Consider the following 8,649-nt stretch of genomic DNA (forward strand, 5'->3'; position numbering starts at 1 on the left):
TGTTAATAACACACTACCAGTTTGAGCCGATAGACTATCCACAGTGGTGAATTCTGAGACTGAGATATTTGTCCTTCAACGTCTACTTCATACATGTTTAGTAATAAAACAGATCACATATTCTGCTAATCTTGGGTCTATAATGCAGTATAAAAAAAGGTTGCAGTGCCAGTTTTCATTTCAGTTCTCTCTTATCCAGAGCGTCTTACAGGAGCAATTAGGGCTAAGTGCCTTGCTCAAGGGCACATCGACAGATTTTTCATCTAGTCAGCTCAGGGATTCAAACCAGCGATCTTTGGGTTACTGGTCCAGCTCTCTTAACGCGCTAGGCTACCTGCCATCGCTGCCAGCCGCCCCTCAAGCCGTATCGTGGAAGTTCAGCGCTATTGCGTGATTGAAATTTAAAGGTCTTGTTCCCGCGGAGACTGCATTCACGGTAAACGCTGTATATAGTGCTGAACTTCCACCCTATGGATTGAAGCCCCGCACCAGACCACCGCATCCACTGTTCAAATACTAGCCTATTTAGGGTATTTCAATTATTTTCTAAGATATTTGGACGTTTTTTTGTTTTATTTTACAAATGTGGAAAGTTTGGCATGTATTTGAAAATACTCAAATACACGGACTCAAATAAACTCCCATGCATTTAACGCAGGTATTTAAAAATAGTATTTGAAATAAGTATTTGAAAATACTTTCAAATAGGAGGCTATTTATAGGAAATTAATTTAAATAGAAGTAGTTGATTTGGGCCACATTATTTGAAAATACTCAAGTACACAGAAAATAAGTATTTAAATAACAAATTATCAAATAGACATGTACAGTGAGGGAAAAGAGTATTTGATCCCCTGCTGATTTTGTACGTTTGCCCACTGACAAAGAAATTATCAGTCTATAATTTTAATGGTGGGTTTATTTGAACAGTGAGAAACAGAATAACAACAAAAAAATCCAGAAAAACACATTTCAAAAACGTTATAAATTTATTTGCATTTTAATGAGGGAAATAATTATTTGACCCCCTCTCAATCAGAAAGATTTCTTATTCGCAAATGGAAGAAACACAAAATAACTGTCAATCTCCCTCGGCCTGGGGCTCCATGCAAGATCTCACCTCGTGGAGTTGCAATGATCATGAGAACGGTGAGGAATGAGCCCAGAACTACACGGGAGGATCTTGTCAATGATCTCAAGGCAGCTGGGACCATAGTCACCAAGAAAACAATTGGTAACACACTACGCCGTGAAGGACTGAAATCCTGCAGCGCCTGCAAGGTCCCCCTGCTCAAGAAAGCACATATACAGGCCCGTCTGAAGTTTGCCAATGAACATCTGAATGATTCAGAGGAGAACTGGGTGAAAGTGTTGTGGTCAGATGAGACCAAAATCGAGCTCTTTGTCATCAACTCAACTCGCCGTGTTTGGAGGAGGAGGAATGCTGCCTATGACCCCAAGAACACCATCTCCACCGTCAAACATGGAGGTGGAAACATTATGCTTTGGGGGTGTTTTTCTGCTAAGGGGACAGGACAACTTCACCGCATCAAAGGGACGATGGACGGGGCCATGTACCGTCAAATCTTGGGTGAGAACCTCCTTCCCTCAGCCAGGGCATTGAAAATGGGTCGTGGATGGGTATTCCAGCATGACAATGACCCAAAACACACGGCCAAGGCAACAAAGGAGTAGCTCAAGAAGAAGCACATGAAGGTCCTGGAGTGGCCTAGCCAGTCTCCAGACCTTAATCCTATAGAAAATCTGTGGAGGGAGCTGAAGGTTCGAGTTGCCAAACGTCAGGCTCGAAACCTTAATGACTTGGAGAAGATCTGCAAAGACGAGTGGGACAAAATCCCTTCTGAGATGTGTGCAAACCTGGTGGTCAACTACAAGAAACGTCTGACCTCTGTGATTGCCAACAAGGGTTTTGCCACCAAGTACTAAGTCATGTTTTGCAAAGGGGTCAAATACTTATTTCCCCTCATTAAAATGCAAATCAATTCATAACATGTTTGACATGCGTTTTTCTGGATTTTTTTGTTTTTATTCTGTCTCTCACTGTTCAAATAAACCTACCATTAAAATTATAGACTGATCATGTCTTTGTCAGTGGGCAAACGTACAAAATCAGCAGGGGATCAAATACTTTTTTTCCCTCACTGTATTTGAACCCATGTCTGACTGTTTGTACAGTACTGTAATTACATCTTCCCCTCTCCTCCTCTCTCCAGACTGCTGTTCATATTGTATGACACAGGTGATGGCACGAGGACTATTTAAACATGGAAGATTTAACTTATGATTGGATGGTCTGAAATGTTGGAACAACTTAGCATGTTTTGACCTGGATTACATGTTTATTTTTATTTTGTATGTTTCCATCTGAAGGAGTAATACACTCTATTTGCTTTGCTTGATATAAGTATAATCCGTATGGTACCTAGTACAGTACATACCCAGACCATGACACTTGACACCTTTTGTCAGTTGTTGGTTTTCCAGTTGATTTGACAATTGAAAAAATACGTTATTTTGACAGAAATGCAAAAGCAAATTACAGTGAAATATACGATGCAAGTGGCTATAGCACATGTCGAAGGTGGTCAGTAAGACCATGAGAATGGCTCATTGATCGAGAAGCAGCCCTGTAGTATTAATAATAATAATATGCCATTTAGCAGACGCTTTTATCCAAAGCGACTTACAGTCATGTGTGCATACATTTTTACGTATGGGTGGTCCCGGGGATCGAACCCACTACCCTGGCGTTACAAGCACCGTGCTCTACCAACTGAGCTACAGAGGAACACCGGTATTGATTAATGTCTGTTACCTGACACACACACACACAGGCCGTGTCTGAAATCTGTCTTGCCTACTACTTACTAAAACTAGTAGCACTAATAGTACTACACACTGTTTAGAAGGTACTGTTTAGTAAAAACATATGCAGTAAAGCGACAAATATCAACATACTACTCATCCATGCTGAGAATGATTCATCTAATGCACATTTTTCGCTTGTTCCCGTTCGTTCATTGTTTGTAGAGAGCATCCCCTATTCTGATTATCAGCTGTTGTCGATCACATGTGGGTGTGAAAAGAGTGTTCTCTTCCTCAATAACGAATTCCATATAAAAAGCCTAAATGAGTACGAAATCCTAGCATTTAAAGCAAAATCCGTTTTCTAAATTTGACATGCTATTAAGCTATTTAGAACGTAAGTATGGATATTCGGACACAGCCACATTTTAGTCATTTAGCAGACGCTCTTATCCAGAGCAACTTCTAGTTAGGGAGTGCATACATTATTTTTTTCATACTGGCCCCCCGTAGGAATCGAACCCACAACCCTGGCGTTGCAAACACCATGCTATACCAGCTGAGCTACATCCCTGGCAGCCATTCCCTCCCCTACCCTGGACGACGCTGGGCCAATTGCACGCCACCCCATGGGTGTCCCGGATGCAGCCGGCTACGACAGAGCCTGGATTCGAACCAGGATCTCTAGTGGCGAAACCAAATCAGAATGAAACAACTTTATAAGGTGCCGTTTGAGAGAAACTCTCAAAGAAACAAAGAGGTCAGACGAGCGTATGTGGATGTAAGTACAATATTGACTGCAGTACACTACACGCAACATTGTTTCCCAGTGTACTGGATAACACCATATTGACTGCTTTTGTTCTTTGTTTTCAGGGAGTACTGGAAATGGATGCTCATGCAATCCCACATGAGTTCATCTTTATAGATGAGGCTGGGTTCAACCTAGCAAAGACCAGAAGAAGGGGGAGAAACGTCATTGGCCACAGAGCCATTATAGATGTTCCTGGCCAAAGTGGTGGGAACATCACAATGTGCGCTGCCATCTCCAATACGCATGGTGTCCTCCACCGTCATGCCAACCTTGGACCATACAACACAGCCCATATTCTGACATTTCTGGACAGACTCCACAACATTCTCATACCATCAGAGCGTATGAATGATGCAGACCATCAAAGAACCCGGTACGTTGTAGTATGGGACAACGTGAGCTTTCAACGTGCAGCCCCAGTCCAAAACTGGTTTGCTGACCACCCACCATGTCTCGTGCAATACCTCCCAACATACTCACCATTTCTGAACCCCATAGAAGAGTTCTTTTCAGCCTTTGTGCGCATGCCTCTTGTGCAGGCTATGGAAGAGCCATGTGATGAGATTGATGTGGGTGCGATTCAGGGATGGATACGGCACTCAAGGCGCTTCTTCCCTCGATGTCTGGCAAGGGAAGATATTGCCTGTGATGTGGACGAGGCGTTGTGGCCAGACCCAGCTGTGATGTGGACGAGGCGTTGTGGCCAGACCCAGCTGTGCGGCAAGATGCTGACTAATTATTTTTCTTGCCTCTTTTTTTTTTCTATATATTTTTTCTGCACATTTTTTCTGCAATTATCTTTTTCAGTTTACTGTTTTATGTGAGCATATTTTTGTTCAGTCCAATATAAATATATCTGCTGTGCATATGTTGCACTGACTTGTTTGGTGAAAAATTAAAAATTAAAATGTTTCAACAGCATGTGTGTGTATCTGCAAATATTTCTGTGCATGTGAACAATCTGAGGAATTTTCTACAATTTGAACTATTTTAGTATTATGGCAAAGCATACTAAAGATGACAGTGCTTTTCATTATACCCAACAGTGTGTAGTTGGTTAGACAAAAATCTGGTAATATGAATGAAGTGTGTGCCATTTCGTGCAAACGATTGATTTTGATAATGCTATATGTTGTTTTTGTTGCAGGGCTTCATTTTGCAGGATATATGAGGTATTTTGCAGTTTGGGTGTGTGGTAAAACCAGCCTAGTTTACGAAATTGTGTTTTAGCAATTGGGAAAAACTGTAATTGACCCATATAGATATGTCACGGGTGTGACTAATTGCCCTGCAATCAAGCCAGCATATCAATGGTTCATTGACTAATTGATTGAACACCTGAGTTGTATTTAAGTGTAAAGAATAAAGCTTGTGGTTAGAGAGGGACCCAAAGGGTCTGGGTCTGGGTCTGGAGGGGGGGGGGGGGGGGGACAGGAAGCGGCTGCCATGAGTCTAGCTGACCGCCTCACACCAGAGGGTCTGGGTCTGGGTCTGGAGGGGGGGGGGACAGGAAGCGGCTGCCATGAGTCTAGCTGACCGCCTCACACCAGAGGGTCTGGGTCTGGGTCTGGAGGGGGGGGGGACAGGAAGCGGCTGCCATGAGTCTAGCTGACCGCCTCACACCAGAGGGTCTGGGTCTGGAGGGGGGGGGGACAGGAAGCGGCTGCCATGAGTCTAGCTGACCGCCTCACATCATTCCTCTCAGCAGGGCTTCCCATGATACGGTCAGGGACAGAGAGAGAGGCTTTAACTATACACACTCACACAAACTCGCCCCGGAGGCGGGCAGGCACACAAAAAGCAAATGGACGCACACACCAATACACACACAAACAAGGATGGACAGACGGGCATTCACTGAAACGGTTAACCGCCGTCTGCTAAACAAATACTAGCGTTTTCAGGTTAAGTTGAGGTTAGTTAATAATATAATAATAATAATAATATGCCATTTAGCAGACGCTTTTATCCAAAGCAACTTACAGTCATGTGTGCATACATTTTTACATATGGGTGGTCCCGGGGATCGAACCCACTACCCTGGCGTTACAAGCGCCGTGCTCTACCAGCTGAGCTACAGAGGACTACAGAGTTAAGAGCATTGAGGTTAAAATGAGAATTTCTCACTTTGTTTGTCATAACCCTTGTTGTCACCTTGTTGTCACCTTGTTGTCACCTTGTTGTTGTTATTTAGATGTAGCCGGCAAAAATAACATTTCAGCAGGAGTTTTACGCCATTCTTTACAGATACTACCGTGTGTAATGCTTTGGTACTAAGCAATAACTAGTGCATTAATAACATGTAATAACTAGTTAATTTATTAGTAACTATATTTAATTAACCTATTTACTTGAGTTCTATTCAGTTCATTTTCATTTATAATCAGTGTTAGATAGTTTCATAATCTCAATCAATTCCACCTCATTACATCCAGTAGCTTGCGTAACACTAATCAATGTTCATCCTCCATTAAGCTTCTCCTTCTCGTCAGCCAACCAATCACCTGTGGTACAACACACCCACACACACAGCTGCCATCTACACTGACGTGGCTCCAAGCCTTTAGCCCTTGACCAGATGAGGCCCTTCTGCATGCGTGTGTGTGTGTTTGTGTGTGTGCATGCGAACGCGCAAGCTCGTGCGTGTGTCTGTGTGTTTGTGTGTGTGTGTGTGTGCCAAATTTTCCTTGTGAGGACTTTTGGAAACCAAAAATAATGGTAAAGTTAGACCCACACACACACACATAAACACACACACACACACACACACACACATTAACACACACACACACACACACACACACACACACATAAACACACACACACACACACACACACACACATAAACACACACACACACACACACACACATAAACACACACACACACACACACACACACACATTAACACACACACACACACACATTAACACACACACACACACACACACACATTAACACACACACACACACACACACACACACACACACACACACACACACACACACACACACACACACAGGTTTATCAAGAGTGTCTAACAGTATAGGGCTGTGGTTGCTTTGGGCCTGTAGTCTATTGTCGCTGTGATAAACATTGAAGGCAACAAACAGCTGTTTTCATTGACAGAACACCATCTCTTATTACAGGCCAAAAAGCCAATGGCCCGGTAATGTTCCCAGCAGTACCATAAACCAGACATTAAAGACAGAGAATTTTCCTGCACAGCAGGAAATGCTAATTGTAGTGTATTCAAGGTTTAAAAAGGCTTTTAAAGTTTGTAATTTCCACTTTAAAATGTCAGACTTGATTTATCCTAATAAAAAATGTATCAACCCCTACAAAAATGTCCATTAATTATAATCTACATAATAATTAAAATTTCCTGCTGTGAGAAACTGGTCAAATGAATATCCCATATACAGGTGAAGTCTACAAGACCATGGTGCTTGCCTACGGAGCTGTGAGGGGAACGGCACCTCCTTACCTTCAGGCTCTGATCAGTCCCTACACCCAAACGAGGGCATTGCGTTCTTCCACCTCTGGCCTGCTGGTCCCCCTACCTCTGCGGAAGCACAGTTCCCGCTCAGCCCAGTCAAAACTGTTCCCCAATGGTGGAACAAGCTCCCTTACGACGCCAGGACAGCGGAGTCACTGACCACCTTTTTGAGACACTTGAAACCCTACCTCTTTAAGGAATACATGGGATAGTATAAAAGTAATTATTCTACATTTCTTGTTAACAAACTATCATCTACTTTGTTTCTGATAGGCTAATTGACATCATTTGAGTCTGTCGGCCTTGCATTAAAGAACTTAATTGGTCAAAGAAAATTGTGATAAATATTTTTTTTTATACCACACAGTGGTCCTCTGTAGCTCAGCTGGTAGAGCACGGCGCTTGTAATGCGAAGGTAGTGGGTTCTATCCCCGGGACCACCCATACACACAAACAAAATTATGCACGCATGACTGTAAGTCGCTTTGGATAAAAGCGTCTGCTAAATGGCATATTTATTTGATACCAGTTTCATTTAAGGACCAAAGGATTGACAGCCGTCCCATATAGATTGCAAAATAGTTGGGAAGAGATTTTTGACGTACCGATTCCATGGCATAGTGTTTATGAACTGATACACAAAACGACGCCGGATTCAAAACTTAGAATTTTTCTATTTAAATGATTATATAAAATTCTTGCTACCAATAGAATGTTATTTGTATGGGGGATACAATCTTCCCAGCTCTGCAAATTTTGCTGCGAAGAGACAGAATCATTAGATCATTTGTTTTGGTGCTGTCCATTTGTAGCTTGTTTTTGGACACAGGTCCAGGAATGGCTAAAGGATTGCAATATTTACCTGGAGCTAACCCTGCAGATAGCACTACTGGGTGATCTGAAAAGTCATAGTCAATCGATCAATAATATAATAATACTTTTAGCAAAAATGTTTATTTTCAATTTACAATCTGTAGAAACAATGAGAATAGAAAGGTTCAGAACTTTTGTAAAACATCACAGTACAGTTGAAAAATATATGGCAAATAGAAATCCAATATGGATGGTGTTAAGAGATAGATGGGAGGTGTTGAATGGAGCTGAAGGATGGGACTAATAACAACAACTAATAACAACAAGATAACTAATGTAAAGCATACTGTGTCCATAATAAGTATATAGGTTATAGGTTGAGAGCTTTTGTGAAAGAGCACAGTTAGAAAGATATGGCATATAGAAGCAAACCAGATGGACATCATGAAAATGATCGGAGGAAGTTCAGGAGTAAAAACAAACAAAATATATGTATTGTATAAGCTGGAAGTAGAGGCCTAAGCATTGTTGTTCACTAGTTTACTCCAATTAGGGAAGGGTTAGTGGGGTTGGAAAGTAATGAAGGGAAATATAATTTAAAAAAGGATATGTATGTGTGTATGTATATGTATATATATGTGTATATATATATATATATAAATATATATATATATATAGTGGGGGAAAAAAGTATTTA

Source organism: Coregonus lavaretus (genome assembly GCF_964263955.1).
Source record: "Coregonus lavaretus genome assembly, contig: HAP1_SCAFFOLD_1632, whole genome shotgun sequence".
Taxonomy (NCBI): Eukaryota; Metazoa; Chordata; class Actinopteri; order Salmoniformes; family Salmonidae; genus Coregonus; species Coregonus lavaretus.